This window comes from Phodopus roborovskii, unplaced genomic scaffold, assembly GCF_943737965.1.
Source record: "Phodopus roborovskii unplaced genomic scaffold, PHOROB, whole genome shotgun sequence".
NCBI classification, from domain to species: domain Eukaryota; kingdom Metazoa; phylum Chordata; class Mammalia; order Rodentia; family Cricetidae; genus Phodopus; species Phodopus roborovskii.
In genome coordinates this window covers 9,402,380-9,418,598 of record NW_026126618.1, presented here as the reverse complement: position 1 = coordinate 9,418,598, position 16,219 = coordinate 9,402,380, and the positions used below count along the sequence as shown (strand labels likewise).

The 16,219-nt window shown below is 43.8% G+C and overlaps 1 protein-coding gene across 4 annotated transcripts in view; it reads right to left on the bottom strand.

The window, feature by feature from the left end:
* Window positions 1–15,964, bottom strand: part of Atp2b1 (ATPase plasma membrane Ca2+ transporting 1) — a 97,694-nt gene extending 81,730 nt beyond the window's left edge. For 3 of the 4 annotated variants that reach the window (XM_051206364.1, XM_051206367.1, XM_051206368.1), the window contains exon 1: window positions 15,854–15,964. The gene's annotated coding sequence lies outside the window, so the exon portion shown is untranslated. Of the gene's footprint in view, window positions 1–15,161; window positions 15,225–15,853 lie in introns of those variants that run through there. The other variant, XM_051206365.1, reaches the window with a different exon arrangement.
* Window positions 15,965–16,219: the final 255 nt, after the last annotated feature.

Sequence of the window (16,219 nt, the reverse complement as noted above, 5' to 3'; positions counted from 1 at the left end):
GTGGCTGGAGCCTGATCACCTGGGGTCAGCCTCTCTGGGGACAAGGTGAGAGGCAGAGCAGGACAGGCTCTCAGGACACACTGCCTCAGCGAGGACCGACTCCCAGAAAAGCTGTCCTCTGAGCTCCTCACATTCAAATCATCTAGATGTTGTGCTAAGCTGCCTAAGCTGCCTATTGTAAAAGTTGTAGGGGAGGTTAAGACTGAAGAACACGGGTTATAAAAAGTAACATGCTGCGGTGACGCCATTCTCAATCCAAGGCCGGCATGACTCAGTGGACTTGAAATGGAACACTTGATGGTAGATTTCTGTATTATTTGTTTTTTAAGATGCTATCCCAGCAATAATACAATTTTATGTTCTTAATTGAAGACTAAAATTCTCTTACGGATACAACAATCACCAGTACAAGCATTTCTGTGTGTATACTTTCCCCTCTCCTACAACTGTTACTATCTCACCCTTATCCTCCCCCCCCCCCCCCCCCCCGATTTCAGACAAGGGAACATTAACAATATAAAACGACCGAAACACGGAGATGGGAAGGCTTCTGTGCAGGGAAGCTGGAGGCGTGGCTCATCAGAGCCTGGCCTTTAAAGTGGGCCTTCAGCAGGAGCAGGGCTCTGTAATATGAGGGACTTAGTGAAGAGGAGTGTGACATGCAAAGGAGGGAACTGTGAACAGCTGCTGTCTGTGCACATCTGGAATCAGCAAGGTCTCCCAGTATGACTGGGGTGATGACTGTGCCAGCAGAGCGGGGACCACACAGCAGGTTCTAACTAGATGACCACTAATTTGGGGGCTACCAAGTTAGAAGCATCCAATCTTGGAGAGGTAGGTGTAGGGGGCTTTGTGAAGGAGTTTCAGGGTCTAAATGATGTTAACTCCAAGTGATGGCTTTCCCGATATGGAGAACAGCAGAGCTAATGTTTTGCAACCAACTGTCCAGGACTGTTCTATCTCATCAATTAAAAAATGTCATCTTTTGCCATCACGACGTCAAATTTCGATTTTTAACCACTATCCATGTGCTTGCCTCCAAACAGTTTTGTTTCTCAAATCTGTGCTGTCATTTGCAATATATTTATTAGGAAACTAATTGTGAAAATTTTACAGGAATGACTCTAAAATAAGTGCACATGCCAAGTAAACACGTAAACTGAAAAGAGGCTTTTGGAGTTTTGACAGGAGGAATTTGGCTTCTTAAAATGCTTTTCTGCCAATTTCCTGGTTTTCTACTTCGTTTTACATGGTTCAGGAAATAGGATGAACTGCCCCAGGCTAGCCCAGAAAACACCGGCAGCTCTTAACCTTTCCTCTATCCCTGCTGCTGCTTTCATTCTTTCTCATTCCAGGAAGCAATCAGTCCACGAATGGAACTCCGCACTCAAGGTTTCTGAAACCAGGTCTCACTGTGCAGTCCTGGGACAGGCTGGCCTGGAGAGATCTGACAGCCTCTGCGTCCCGGGTGATGAGATTAATAGAGTGTGCCACCATGTCTAGCCAAGACTGGTATTTATTGACTTCAACATTAAAGAGTACATTATGGCACACTTCTTTTATACCCATGTTTTTTTCTTTAAATGTTATTACTTACATAGGGGGAAAAAAGCCTACTTGCTCTGCACTCCCAATGATTTACATATGAGCAGCTAATAATGGGAAAATGGTACAACCAACTACACAACCCTTTCTTGTCTCTTTCCCACCACATCCCACTCCTGTAGCTGCCATCCTAATCCAAAAGCCCACAGTTCTGTATTATCTGTGCCTTTCAATGATGACCTCCAGCTTCTTGTATATATTTGCAGTTTCAACTAAATAAATATCTCCAGGAACCCTAAAACCAATATAATTTCAACGGGGCTAGCAGCTGATAGCAAACAGAATGTAGGAGTGTGGTCAAAGAACTTTGTCAACAGTTTAAACTCCTTTCAGGACAAGTATCTTCAGCCAACAGCATCTTTTTTAGGAAACCATGCAATCTGAATTAACTATAGTACAAAAATTAATATGTATCAAAAAGGGGGCAGGGGGAAGCCCGGCATTATACAATTGCAGGCAGAATTTAACTCACCATGCCTTGGCTCTATGTGGAAACACAAGGAAAGCTCCATGCCACTTAGGAAAGTCTTCAGGAGCAAATTTTAAGAACTGGGACAATGGCAGCAACACGGCTGAGGTCTAAAATTGCATCCCAGAATGCTCCTCTGATTTGTAAGGAAAAGCAGGAACAGCTAGAAATGGCAAGGGAACAAGCCAGGACGACAGGTGCACACACAATACTGGTTGTAGCAAGAACACCCGATGAAAACCCTCATGAGGGACGGACACCGAGAAGCAGCAGTGGGCGTGCAGGGTCACAGCTGCAGTCTCTTTCCAGAGGGGTCCCACCATGACTGCCCCGGCAACGCCCCCCCCCCACTCACCCCTGCACACTCCTCCACCTCTCTCTGTCTCCTTGTCTTTTTTATAAGACAGAATGCCACGTACCCAGTCTGGGTTTGAACTCCTGATCTTGTCTTCACGTTAAAAAAAAAAAAAACAAAAACAAAAACAAAAACAAACAAACGAGCAAACAAAAACCCCACACCTTAACCCATATTTAAGAAAATTATCCTCCACTCCAAATCTTAAGTTTGAAAAACAAAATCAGAAAATATCATATGAAAATCTAGTAAAATACTTTGAAATGTCCCCACAATTTCACAATTTTATTTGACCTGCAATGTATCAATATATTATTAGTTCCACACAGATAGATGTCTCCATAAATTTAGATAGGTGTTAAAAGTCTGTAGTTTTCTGTTCTAAAAAAAAAAAAAAAAAAAAAAAAAAAAAAGCAAACCACATTGTTCTGGTCTAGGCCATGACTCTCTGACTCTTCCTAGTCACTGCCCCTTATATGAGCACATCTTTCTATCTGCACAGGCAGCCAATTCTCCTTGAAAGGGATACAGCAGCAGATGTGACAAACTCTCATTTGTAGCATTCAGCTAACAAGTCAGTCAACTCAAAGTTAAGCAGGAAAGCAGGAACTGTTGATAAACACTCATTCTGAGCACACAGATGCTTCTAAAAGATGGAATTAACATTTTACTTTTATTTTATGTGTACTAGTACCTGCATGTATGTCTGTGCAACACATGTGTGCTTGGTACCTGAAGATCCCAGAAGAGGGAATCAGATCCCCCAGAACTGCAGTTACGACATTTGTGAGCCACCATGTGCATCCTTGGGATGGAACCTGGGGCCTCTAGAAGAGAAGCTAGTGCTCGTAAGAGCGGAGCAGAGACAAATATCTTACAGGATCAGAAGCCAGTGGACACAAGCTCAACACTATATACAAGAAGCCCATTGATAGTCACACCAAATCTCACAGGTATGAACAGGCACCACGCCAAGAGCAAGTGATAGGAACATTAACATTCTCTACTCTCAGATTCAACACTCCTGGAAGTGTCGAACAGGTATACAATTTTAAAAAGTGTGATGGGTGTCTGAGGCAGCGGAAAGACTTGTAAACCGGTAGAAAACATTATATACAGAACAAGAAAAAACAAAAATTCCAAAACACCTGACTCTGGGAAGCTGGAAACTGCAATGTATCAAAAAACCACATTTTTAAAAAATTTAATAACGATAAAGGGCATGGTCATAAGTAGAGACAAAGTCCTACAATTAAAGACTCACACTGAGATTATTTAACAGAGAAGAAAACCAAAACATTCCAAGTAAGCAGGTCAATTTACAAAGAGAAAACTTATAGAGGGGAAATCATGTCAATTTTTAAAGAACAATATATTCATATTTTATTACTTCAAGGATGTGAAAACATATACAGTTTAGGCACCAAAATAATTAATTTTTAAAGTTGGTTGTTTATCGGACACAGAATAACTGATTTTTCTTTAAAAATTCTTTTTATCTTTGTCTCCATGTAGTGTGTGTACCACCACCACGTGTGTGTCCAGTGACTGTGCAGGGCAAAAGAGGGCATCAGATCCCATGGAAATAACTTATAGGAGGGTTCGGAGCCAGCACTCGGTTGTTAGCAATCAAACCTGGGTCCTCTCGGGCCCAGTGCTCACACTCTTAACCACTGAGCCGTTGTCTCTCCAGTCTGACTTCCTTTTCCTTTTACATTACTCTGTATCTTAGGTAGTGAAACGTTAGCATCTGTAGATAACTGTGTGTGCGGTATGTGTATTTTCATGTGTAGAGGTACACACACACCTGTGTGCACGTGCATATGGAAGCCGATGATGGGTTAGGTACCTTCTCTTGCTCTCTATTTACGATGGCAGGGTCTCTCATAGCTCACTGATTCAGCTACTCTAGCTAGTCAGCTTATTCCTTGTCTCCAACTCTCGAGGTTGGACCAGAAGTGAGCCTCCATGCTTACCTGGCATTTAGTGGGTGCTAGAGATCTGAATTCCTGTCCCTACTTGTATGCAAAACATTTTACTCATTCACTTATCTCCCCAGCCCAAATAACCTTCAAAAGCACTCAATAACTCCTTAAATCTTTTTCTGTGGACTATCCTACCCACAAACCCCACAGAACCCACCCACTTAACTGTCTGAGAACAGTGGGTTACAGGTAAAAAGTTGGTCTATGGCGATTCATTTTATTCCATTATTTTACATTTCCCTTTTCTGGTCAGAGTAACTGGAATTACTTAGGTGTCAGGAAAAAGTAGCTCTAAAACATGACTATGATATTATGGATGGCAATCCACTGTTTCTCTAATAAAGGACTTAGGAATTTTAACTCGAATTAGGATGGGCTTGAAGGAGAAATGAAGAAGGGCAGAAAAACAGACCTGCGAAGTGTCCACAGAATATCCTTGCAAACAAACAAACAAACAAACGTTCAGTCATAATCTGCATCATTCCTTTATGCTTCTACAAAAGTTAATTATTTTACCCAAAATAACATGGCTTGTATATCTAAGTCACTGGAGACTGCAAACAGACACAGGAACATATCTGGGATACACACTTACATTTATTCATCTGTAGTTTTGACAAAGTTTTAAGCACACTGTTTGTTTAGAGCTAAGATCCACAATGCTCTTTTACATATCAACAACCCCATTAGTTGTCAAACATCACTTTCTACTCAGAGGCAACTACAGGCTATGCTTTCTATCTATTCACTACTCATTAGTTCTTATTTTTCAGATCGTAGATACGGCTTCCCACGCCCACCCTAGTTACCAACCTAGGGTCCTGTGAGGCAGTGGGCACACTGGGAGACGTGAGGGTGTGCCCTTGAAGGAGACACTGGAGCCTGCCCAGTCCCTGCTTCGGGGCTGCCCTGGGGCTATCTAGTCCTCTATCTACCACAGGCTTCTGCCTCATCATGCCTTACCACAGGCCCAGACCAACGGGGCAAGGCAATCAGGAACCCAAACCAGCTTCTCCTCTAAGTTGACTTGCTGGGGTATACCACCACAACGATGGCAAGGCGATCAGCAGTACCTATGTTCATCTTTATGAGTAACGCTGACAGCACCATGCCCTGCTTTACCCGTTTGAGGGTTCATATACTCCTTCCATCAACACTTTCCTCCAACTCCAGGAAACATCACAAAGGGGAAAGCAAAGTGACTGCTTTACATGTGGCCACACACAGGAATACCATTAACAATACACTGAAAGTGCTTAAGCAAGGACAGAGAAATGGGTGGGTCCCAGTGTCCTACACATGCAAACGACTGGTGTTCAAACTCAATGGCAACCCAACCTATCTATCTGCTGTGTGTAGAGGGGACCAGCGGGCCTGGAGTCTGATGCTGAGAGCTCCTCTTCCTCAGCATGCTGGCCAGCCCTTCCCCTTCCCCCGCCCCTCTGCTGTTTCACTGGCTGGCCATCCTGGTCCCTGTCTTCTCTGTACACACTGGCCCTTTCCCTCAGTATTTCTCTACCATGGCACTAGCTGTTTTGAGTATACAGACTACCTGACGTTCATGAGCACATTTTATAGGAACAAAAGAGTAGTCACAGCATGGATAGAGAAGAAAAGGACAGAACAGCAGCAAAGGGATAGGTGACCTCACACAACTCTAGGCACCAGCAGGCAGCCCTCCATATATGCCAGTAGCACCCGTGTACTCTGGATCAAAAGGATGAAGACTGCCTGCCTTCGCCCAGTGTACTTTTGCTGGTACTATTAACTGCTGCCTTCAAATCCCTTATATTTTTCACTAACAAAACCACTCCCATGCATCCCTTTCAGGCGTATTACGATTACAACTGTAAAGTTCATAACAGTGTCAATACGTTCTGTAACACCTTATTAAATTATATCTACACACGCAGCACAACTATTTGGGGATAATCCACTGCTTTGCAACTGGGCTGGAGGCCTGTCCCACATGACGGAATGCCTGGTACTAGAAAACTGCTGAAAGCCTAAGGAGGCCATCGTCCTACGAAGGGGACACACTGTAACTGCTTCCCTAAATGAATGTGTGGTCAAACTGCCTTCTAAGTTTTTTATTTTTATACCTGTGAACCAGTGTGGTAGTCAGCCTGCAGCAGAGAAGCTCCTTGATGTGGAGGGTGACAGTTAATGCAGACGTCTATGTGGTCAAATGCTGAGTAAGTAACTGTTGTGTCCTGAACCCTAAAGAAGGTGTGTGTCTCTGTCTTTGTCTCACACACACCCAAGGAACACTGCGGGAGCAACAAATTGAGCTGGAGGATGGGAAGGAATTCCATTAAGCATTGCCATCCAGACATGATATTGCAATTATGAAAACATAGCACAGGATTTGGCCCTTCCACATGCTATCACGAAGAGGTATACAAGAGCACCACCCCTTCCCGAGAAGCTTCTCGGGAAACGTTAATGGTTTTCTTTCGTGGTGAAGCCACAGGCAGGTTAGCTGGGAAGAAGAGAATCAGAAGGAAAGGAAGGGGTAACCGGGTAAGGAGGATGGCATAAATATAATCATAATAAAGTGGACCTATGTAGGATAGTGTTCAAAATTAAAAGTTTTTAAAGAAAATAGTAAGCACAAAATATAAATCCTTAAAACCTTTTCAAAAACTGCATGTATAAAATTTAAAATACACAAACATTAGCATAATATGCTAATTACTGATAATGGGTAATGTCTATAGAGGTCCCCCAAGTATCTTGAGAGTGATGATAATACGTGGTAAATTTATATAATCGCTTGATGCTTGAAATTAATATTGTGTGTATATAATTAGCATTCCAGAGAATTGACAGATGTGGCAGGTACTTTTCAACTTTAGCAGACTGTATCAAACTTCTTCCTGATGCCCACAGTGACTGGACAGTAGGTCATGGACTGACTAACAGTTAACTCTCAGTTCAAAACCCCCTCCCAAAACAGTAGAACCTGTAACTGTAACTACAGCTCCACAAACAGTTCTACCCATAAACAGGAGCTGCAAGAATATAACATTTACATTATAAGCCACAATATATGCTTCAAAGTACGTCCTTTTACACCATGCATTATACCCATGGGTTATATACAGACCCAGAAAGCACATCTCAACATTAATCCAAATGAAAGACAAAGATAGCACACACCAAAAATGAAATTAGTTACTTAAAAAATATATTCTCCTCAATAACTTGTTCTTTTGTGTTTTATTAATTCTTTGGGAGCTGAGTTGCATACATGTTTTGATTAAAAATATAAATCTTAACAGTAATTACTTTTTAGAATACGAATAAAGTCCAATAAGAACAAATATAACACACTGTTTAAAAATGGAAAGCACTCCCTATATAGAAGCTAAATTCTACTGTCCTAGTAATATTCAATGAAAAGGAAACCAATCATTCTACCAGTAGTAAAACGGACTGTGCCTCGAAGCAAAAGGAGCAGGGTTAAAAAGTCAAAGATAATAGGCTCTGGAAATTTTCCATTTTCTGCAAGCTTCTCTGTTATTTATACCTTAGCAAAAGACACACAATCCATGTGCAAAAAAACATTGACTGAACATATGCTGTCTACAAGTCTACACAACATCTTCAATGAACACATGTCTCAACTTCTCCATATCACCTCCAGATGAAAACTCTCACAGGAAGGGGATATATACCATAAGCAGGTATATAACGCTGGCTGAAGAGATGGCTCAGTAGTTAGGAGCACTTGCTGCTCTTCTATAGGACCTGGGCTCTGTTCTCAGCACCCACATCAGATGGCTCAAACTGCCAACAACAGCTCAATGGAATCCAGCTACTCCCTGACCTCTGTGGGCACCCGCACACACTTGGGGCACATAAGCTTACACAGGCACACACAAACCCATGTAAGGAAAGAGAAATAGGCGTATAGTCAAGAGCAGAGACTTAGGAGGGATTCAGACAGGCAAATCAATGAAGAACGCTACAAAGAGTGGGCAGGTGCTGGGATCTGAGTAATAGGCAAACTTGGACCAGAAGACCCAGAGTTTTCTCAGTTTAGAAGAAATCCATGATGAAGTCATCATAAAGGGGGTGGGGAAACACTATAAGGCTGTCTCCAGGGACAGTCAACACCGCTGTGCACGCACACTGCTCAGCGCCACAAAACAGAATCGGTTTGGTGTAATGTTGTGACCCTGGTTAGGAGATATTAAGGCTGACAGAGGAGAGGTGTGCCACCAAGGTGGTCTATGAGATAGAAGCAAACACTGAGCACATACGGACAGGTTCTATCTATATTCTCACATTAAAGAAAACTGCATAAACAGTACACCTTAGATTTTAGCTCTGTCACCTTCCACACATCAAACTCTTAATATTTCTAAGAGTCAGAGTTTTCAAACACACTTTAGATAACACTGGTTACTTATTTGATGCAAGGCCTCCAGAATAAGTTGTATGACATTTAAAAAAGAAAGGAGGAACTACTAAATGTTTTAGTGAAGAAATGTCAGATAAAGTATAAAAAAACAAAACAAAACACACACACACAAAAAAAAAAAACGACAACAGACTACAGACCAAATATAAAAAGAAGAATACAACAAAAAAACTGAGAGACTTTGAAAACAAACCCATTAGTCCTTGTGGCAGGAGAAAGTTCTGGGTTAATAAACTGAAAAGATCTACACTGCTAACAATAACACTGCAAAAGCTCCCCGTATGTTAAATGGTCAAATTGTTTCTAGGATTGACTTTTCAGAAAACATACATTTTATTCTTAAATTTATCAGGTCTGTCCTGTAGTCACACCAGTTTTCAGTGAAGAGCATAATCTCAGATTTCACAGTGTAAGCAGGTAGTGGTCCATTCAAAAGTATGCTCCTTGTCTCTAGAGTCCCAGGTGACAGTAACATTAATACAAAACCAGAATCCCAGACTGGCAGAAACCACAATGTTAGAAGTTGCTATACTTACAAATAGCAAATAATTTTCTTACCAAAGTAGTAATTCAAAACATCATATATTCTTTAGTTAACATTGTTTTTGGAAAATTCAACAGACAACAGCTTATAGAGACTATAGGGAGAAGTCTCCTCACTCTGCCAAAAATACTAATTTGGATTTCCATAATCATTAGTAAATTATACCCCATGGTTCCTAACTGCTCCCTAAGGCTCAACCAGTAAGCTAAGTTTTAAAAATAAAAACAAGTTCAGTAGTCTTGAGATAGGCTTTGAAATTACTTTCATTTTAATGCATGGGCTATTTAATACACTGATATACATAAAGCAAAACAATCACTTTTAAAGACTGACTTTAATCAGGAAAGTTATTAAAGGCAGTTATTCCATATATAGTTAAAGCAGCCTTAACACCCAGATGAGATGGAGCTTACCTAACTACACAAATTATTAACGTGTAAGTGAAACAACACTAACTTTTGTTTTGGTGGACAGCTGGTAAGTTAGCAACCTAGTATCATTAATATTCTTGTAAGAACATCAGGACTAACATGCTGTTTTTGTGGTAGCTGTTTCCTAAATGTCCATGTGTTAGAAGGACTTTCTCCACTAATAATAAAACAAGAGCTAGACTGAACCCTAAAAATGCAAAACTATGATGATACAACATAAATCGCCTGTGTTCAAATCCTCTGAAGACAGACATTTAGACATGAAAATAAAAAAGAATATTGAGAGTTTACAGTGTTGTATAAGTAACCACAGACAGGTCTTCTGCAAGATGACTGTACACACAGATAAGAGAGGATTTTCCATCTATCAATTTTTACAACTGTCACAAAACTACCCAAGCCAACAAATCAAACTTTTCTACAAGTCAAACTATTTACAAACACAAATTTGACTATGCTTAAAATACCTCAAAGATTTCCTCCTGAGTCATAAAAGGATTTTTAATAATGTTATAATTTTGCCTAACTTATTAATTTACTATCACTATTCTTTTTCAAAGTGCAGACTGGTAGGCCCCACCCCAAATCTGCTGAATCAGGATTGCAGGGGCGATGCCAAGGGACCTGTGCTCTCAGTAACTGTCCCAGGTAATTACACTAACAGTTAAGAACAACTACCTTTTTGTGTGAGAGAGAATTATAACAAGGTTTTTTTGGATTTCATGAACTAAGATCTCCTCACTGGGGATGTATTTAAATTTCTAAATTCCACTGCTTAACAATAATATTCTAAAAAATATGTAGATAACTTATCTGTGGTGGAAAAACAAGTGCATAAAACATTACAGGATTTGAAGGAACTTTTTTACACTAACTTTATTTTTAACTAGGTTGGTGCAAAACAAAACAATGTCACTGAAAAAGAGATATTTAAAAAATAATAAATTTATAATATTTTACAGATGTTCGTATTCATTCACACACTGTTAAGCAAATCAGGATATGTATGAATTGTTTATAGTATTCCAAGGATAAGCAATAATTAAACTATAAAGTTAAGACAAGTAAATTTGTTTTTATTATATTAGTAAATTTATGCTGATCAGAAGCTGACCTTTCATGTAATATGAATATGAATATAATGTGAATACCTGTAAACATATACAAAGACATAAAGAGAGAAGAGCAATGAGCAGAACTAGGAGGGCACCTGTGGATAAAATCTATAGTCCAGGTCTGGCTGTTTTATCTGTTAGCTATGTGACACTGAACCTAGATAAATCACTTTGACTACTGGGGGGGTTGGAGGGGGGAGGTATAATTATTTATGTATCTCATTTGAAAAATGACTTGTTATGAGACTTAAGCAGCACAGCATGTTAAACACTAAACAACTATGAGCATTTCTCAGTCACTAGTATAAAAGCATCAACAAGAGTGAAACCTGAAAAGCTACTATACTATACAACAGAGTATCTGCAGAAAAGTATTTAAAAAAAAAAACAAAAAAACAAAACAAACAAAAAAACAAAAAACAAACAAACAAAAAAAAACCAACAACCCACAATGAAGAAAGACTACTGAGTCAATTTTTCAGGTACTATTAAATTTCGGGTATTACTGAGTATCTTCTATGCTTCAGTATTAAACATAAGAATTTAATTTAACACTCTAGAGGCAAAAGCAGGTGGATCTATATATGAGTTCAAGGCTAGCCTGGTCTACATAGTGAGTTTTAGCCCAGCCAGGCCTAAATAGTAAGAATCTGAACCCCCTCCCAAAAAAATCCCAAGAATTCCATCTATTTACCTAGTGTGCTCATGTATAAGATTTATTTCTCGTATGGTAATACTGACTATGAATAGACTCTGAGTTGTCAAAATGGTCATTTAACTTTGATAGTCAGTTTGCATTGGTAATTTCTATAACAAAAATTTTAAAGCAGTATATTCAGTATGTATGTATAAGTACCATTTCTAATGACTAAGAAATTGTCATTTCTTTTTAAAAATTTTCCTTGTAATGTTACCTCAGAGTCTGTAAATCCCAATAAGCCATTAATAGTACCTTTCTATAAGACATTTACCAGAAAATCATTTTTCCTTCCAACTAATCAAGTAAATATTTTTATATGAGATGCAGAAACTGTTTTTTTTCATATTAATTTCAAATTCTGTAAGAGATGAAAATGCCAGTTTAAACCTTATATGTATAAAATATAGGAAAAATTGCCAAATGTTTTTATGTTCAATATTATAATAGTTTTGCTGAGTGACAAATCCGTGTAAAACTCTTTTCCCATAAGAGATTGTTTCATTCAAAATGAAGTTAACAAGTTTGCCCAAGGAAATTAGTCAACTGAATCCCTAAGTAAAGGATTTTATCAAAATATATTTATTTTTATTATCCTGCATGCATTATCTTAATGGTTCTAGATGTTACAGGTTACTAGAGCCACATACTATGGCTTCAAGGAGTCCTTGTAGCAGTAAAGGCATAAACAATCTAGCATCTCAAACGGATTTTTTGTTTAATTATAGTTTAATACTTATCTACAGCTCAACATCTAACATTTTACAGTAGTCAGAAGAACTCACACATGTTGAATTAAAATTTAAATGCGGATAATACAGCAATAATAGCTTTTGGCCTGTAATTAAAATCTGTATTAGGTAATATCTATGTTAATTTACCCATTATTTAAAAGCTCCATCCTTTTCTCTTGTGTTCTATGAATGACAAAGAATTATCCCTCTGTCTAAAGAGATAGTGTACCTTAAACTCTGGACTTGAGAAGGGAGAAGGCTGCAAAGAGAGCACAGATATCTCATTAGTACAGTTGCCACTACTCTATCTCTTTCCCCCAAGGCTGAAAAATTCCATTTATTTTTACATGCAATGCATGTAAGGAGCCCTACGCAGAAACCACTTTTTCCAACATGGTCTCGATTAAACTCTCATTCGTATGAAAGCACGTAATTAAAAGCCCCCGGTGAAACCATGAAAGGCAGGTAAAAATAAGATATCAAATGAAAAAGAATTACTATATCATATTCAGGCCAGAAAAATAATTCCACCACATTTTCAGTGTTTATTTTAGAACCTGTTCATAGTTCAGCAGTTAAAAGGAAAAAAAAAAAAAAAAAAAAAAAAAAAAAAAAGATGAAGTAAAAGCACTACCATGCTGGTAGGTACTGGAATTTGCTGGAATGACTAAACGCAGTGGACAACACTGCTGTATTGCCTCCTTTCCTTGGTCGATCTAGATTATCAATATCCTCTTATTTTATTATCAACATGAGTCAATCGAGTCAGTTCCTCACCTCATCTTAGAGGGCTGTGTATGTAAGGTCTCATGCTTCAACTAAAAACAAGACACCACGGTTCCACACATGGTTGTTGAAATTCCTCTCAAGATCTAGAAATTATAGAATATAGAAAAATGAAGACAGAAACCCCTTACTTCTAAATGGACACACGGGTGAGGACAAGTGCGGGAAGAAGGCACACTTTAATTTTCACCATCGATGGAGGGGGTGGTTAACAAAATTTTAAATCAAAGGTGGCGCTCTGTCCTCATCTCACCCGAATGTGACTCACTTTTGCAGACTATATGGTAGAAAATAACAGTTACTTTTCAAAGATCTTTGCAGTTACACCCAAGCCAAAATCAGGACAGAGATCCACCCTTAATGACAGCAATTTAACTGTCTTATCCAGAGCAAGGGAAAAACTAAACCGGCTCCCTGAAAACACGGCTTAAAAGGCCCATTTCATACATTAGCTTTCACAGAACTCCCGATAAGAAAAAAATAATTTCTATTTACTTCAAATTTGAACTCATCAGGAGGGGGGGAAAAAGAGGGATTGGGGTGGGGGTGCTAAACTAATTAGCATAAAAGGCCGGCTCTCCTCCTCCAATCCCTCTGTAATTCCCCCAATCCTGTCCCTGCCACACACAAGGACAGGGAGTCTCCCTAGGGAAGGCTGGTCGCACAGCAAGTGAAGGCTCTCCATTCACTCACATGGGCCACCATCCAAAGGGATGCCCTGTGAGCGCTTTATACAAACCAGGCCCTTACAAGTGCTTATTATTACAAAATACACCTACGCTGAGCGAGAGCCTTATTTTAAAGTAAAGACTGTCCTCAGGTGGGGGAGGTGAAACACAACAAAGCCTTCCATGTTGAAAGGCAGGCAGTCCAGACGTGCATATACCTACACACGTATGAAAAAAAAATCCATATAACTAATTTATCAGGAACAGCAATCGATACCAACGGGAGCCATTAGATTATTAATAAACCCAGAAAAGTAGCATGCATAGCAGCCAACGGTGGCTGTCTGCAGCGCCCTAGCCCACAGGAAGGGTAAAAAAAACGAACCCACCGACGAGGTCGGCGTCCTTGGCGCTCCTGCAGACCCCTCTAGGCAGGCCGAGCAGCCCCAGCTCCCCCTTGGGGTCCTATCTCCGCACTCCCGATGCTGGAGTCCCGCAGTAAACTGGTGAACGAGATGCGCACAGAGAGAGACCAACCTAGGCAGGGGCCGAAGCGCAGACCCAGGCAGGGGTCGCTAATTAGCTAAGCCACAAAATTCCCCTGCCAGATGAAACAGAGAAGGGCCCCCACCCTCTCCGCATCCCAGCAATTGGAATGCCACCCTCCTCTTCACTGACCCTTTCCGGGGACAGCGCAGACATAAATAAATATATATATTCCTTTTAAACTAAGTACATAAACATGAATCGGAAGCAACCGTGAACATCCTAGGGGGCCCAGACGCCAGCCCCGAAGCCAGCCAGAGTGCAGGCGGCTCTCCAACTCGCCTGGAGTCACCGTCCTGGGTGACACGCATCTGTCACACCACCCCCTCCGGGGGACCGACGCACGAACCCTCACCTTGCGCCGGCAGCACCTCTCGGGGGGCCCGAGGCTGGGGATCAAACGGGTGACCCCTCCCCGGGGCGCGGGGAGAGGGAGCGCCGGGCACGGCTGCCCTCAAGGTCACCACATGCCGGGGTGGGGGCGACCGGTGTCCGGGGTGGGCTGCGGCGGCGGCGCCCGGCGAAGTAGGGGAGCCGCGCGGGTGTAGCCCAGGAGCCACCGGGACGGCCACTCCGAGCTGGAAGCCGGCGCCGGGGCGCGCGGGGAGGAAGCCTTCTCACCTTTGCGGTCCCCTAGCAGGAGCTTAGCCCGGCGGCTCCGGCAACTTCGCGGGGACCCGCCGCGCTCCACCCCGCGCCCAGCTGTCAGGACCCCCGCCGCGCCCTGCGCGCTCCGCCCGGCCTCCCCCGCAGGTGGCCGCCCCCGCCGCGGGCAGCAGCCACCGGCCGCCACTCACCTCGCCCGCAGCGGGAACCATGTTTCCGAGGGAGGGAAGACTCAAGGAAGGATAGGCGGGCGGGAGGGTCGGCGAGGCGGGGGTGGGGTGTGGGGGGGGACGACGGGACACCGTGCGGTGGCGGCGTGGGGTCTCGGGACGTGGCCGCAAGCCGGCTCGCTGGGCTCCGGGTGCCACGCGGAGGTGCGGCCGCACCTCGGGGACCAGGCGGCCGCCGCGGAGGAGCCCAGAGACTCGGCGTCCACCAGCCGGGGCTCCCTACTCACGCTGCACCGCGAGGAGGCGGCGGCGGCGGGGAAGGAGGAGGCGGCGCCCGGCCGGCCCCCGCCCAGAGCCCGGCGCTCGCCGAGTGGCCGCTCGCGTCCCCGCAGGCAGGACCCGCCTCCCCGGCTCCGCAAAGCCGCGCTCAGGGCGCGCCGCGCCGCGCTCGGCACAGCGGCTCCTCCGCCGGCCCCGCGCCGCCGTCCGCTGCAGCTGCAGCAGCAGCAACAGCAGCGGCAGCCGCGGGCGGGGTGCAGCCCGGGGCGGGGTCCGGGGGCACCGGGAAGCAGACGGCCGAGCACGAGGGGCTGCGAGCAGCTCCGGGGCCAGGGGCCCGTGCGCACCGGGTGACCCGGGGGGGACCCGTGCGAGGCAGCGGGGGTGGCGGTGGGGTGGGGTGCGGTTGGGGTCGGGGGGCGCGGGACGCTCACCCGTTCCGGTCAGGCGCTCCCTTCTGGTCCACACCTCCACGCCTCCCGCTCCACGCTGGCGGCGCAGCTGCCTCCCGCTGCCTCTGCCACCGCCGCCGCCGCCGATGCTCGCGCGGCCGCCGCTGCCGCTGCCGCCTTGGCTGGGCGCGGTCACGTGACGCGGCCCGCGGGGAGCCCGAGGGCGGGCGAGCCAGCGAGCGGGCGGGCGGGCGCGCGCGCGAGGGAGCGAGCGAGAGAGCGGAGGTTAGCGCGGCTCGGAGCGGCCGGGACTGGCGCTTTCACCGAGAGGGCGTTTAAGGGGAGGATCCGGCGAGGGCGCTTCCGCCCCCCGCGCGGCGCGCGCACACACACACGCACACACACACA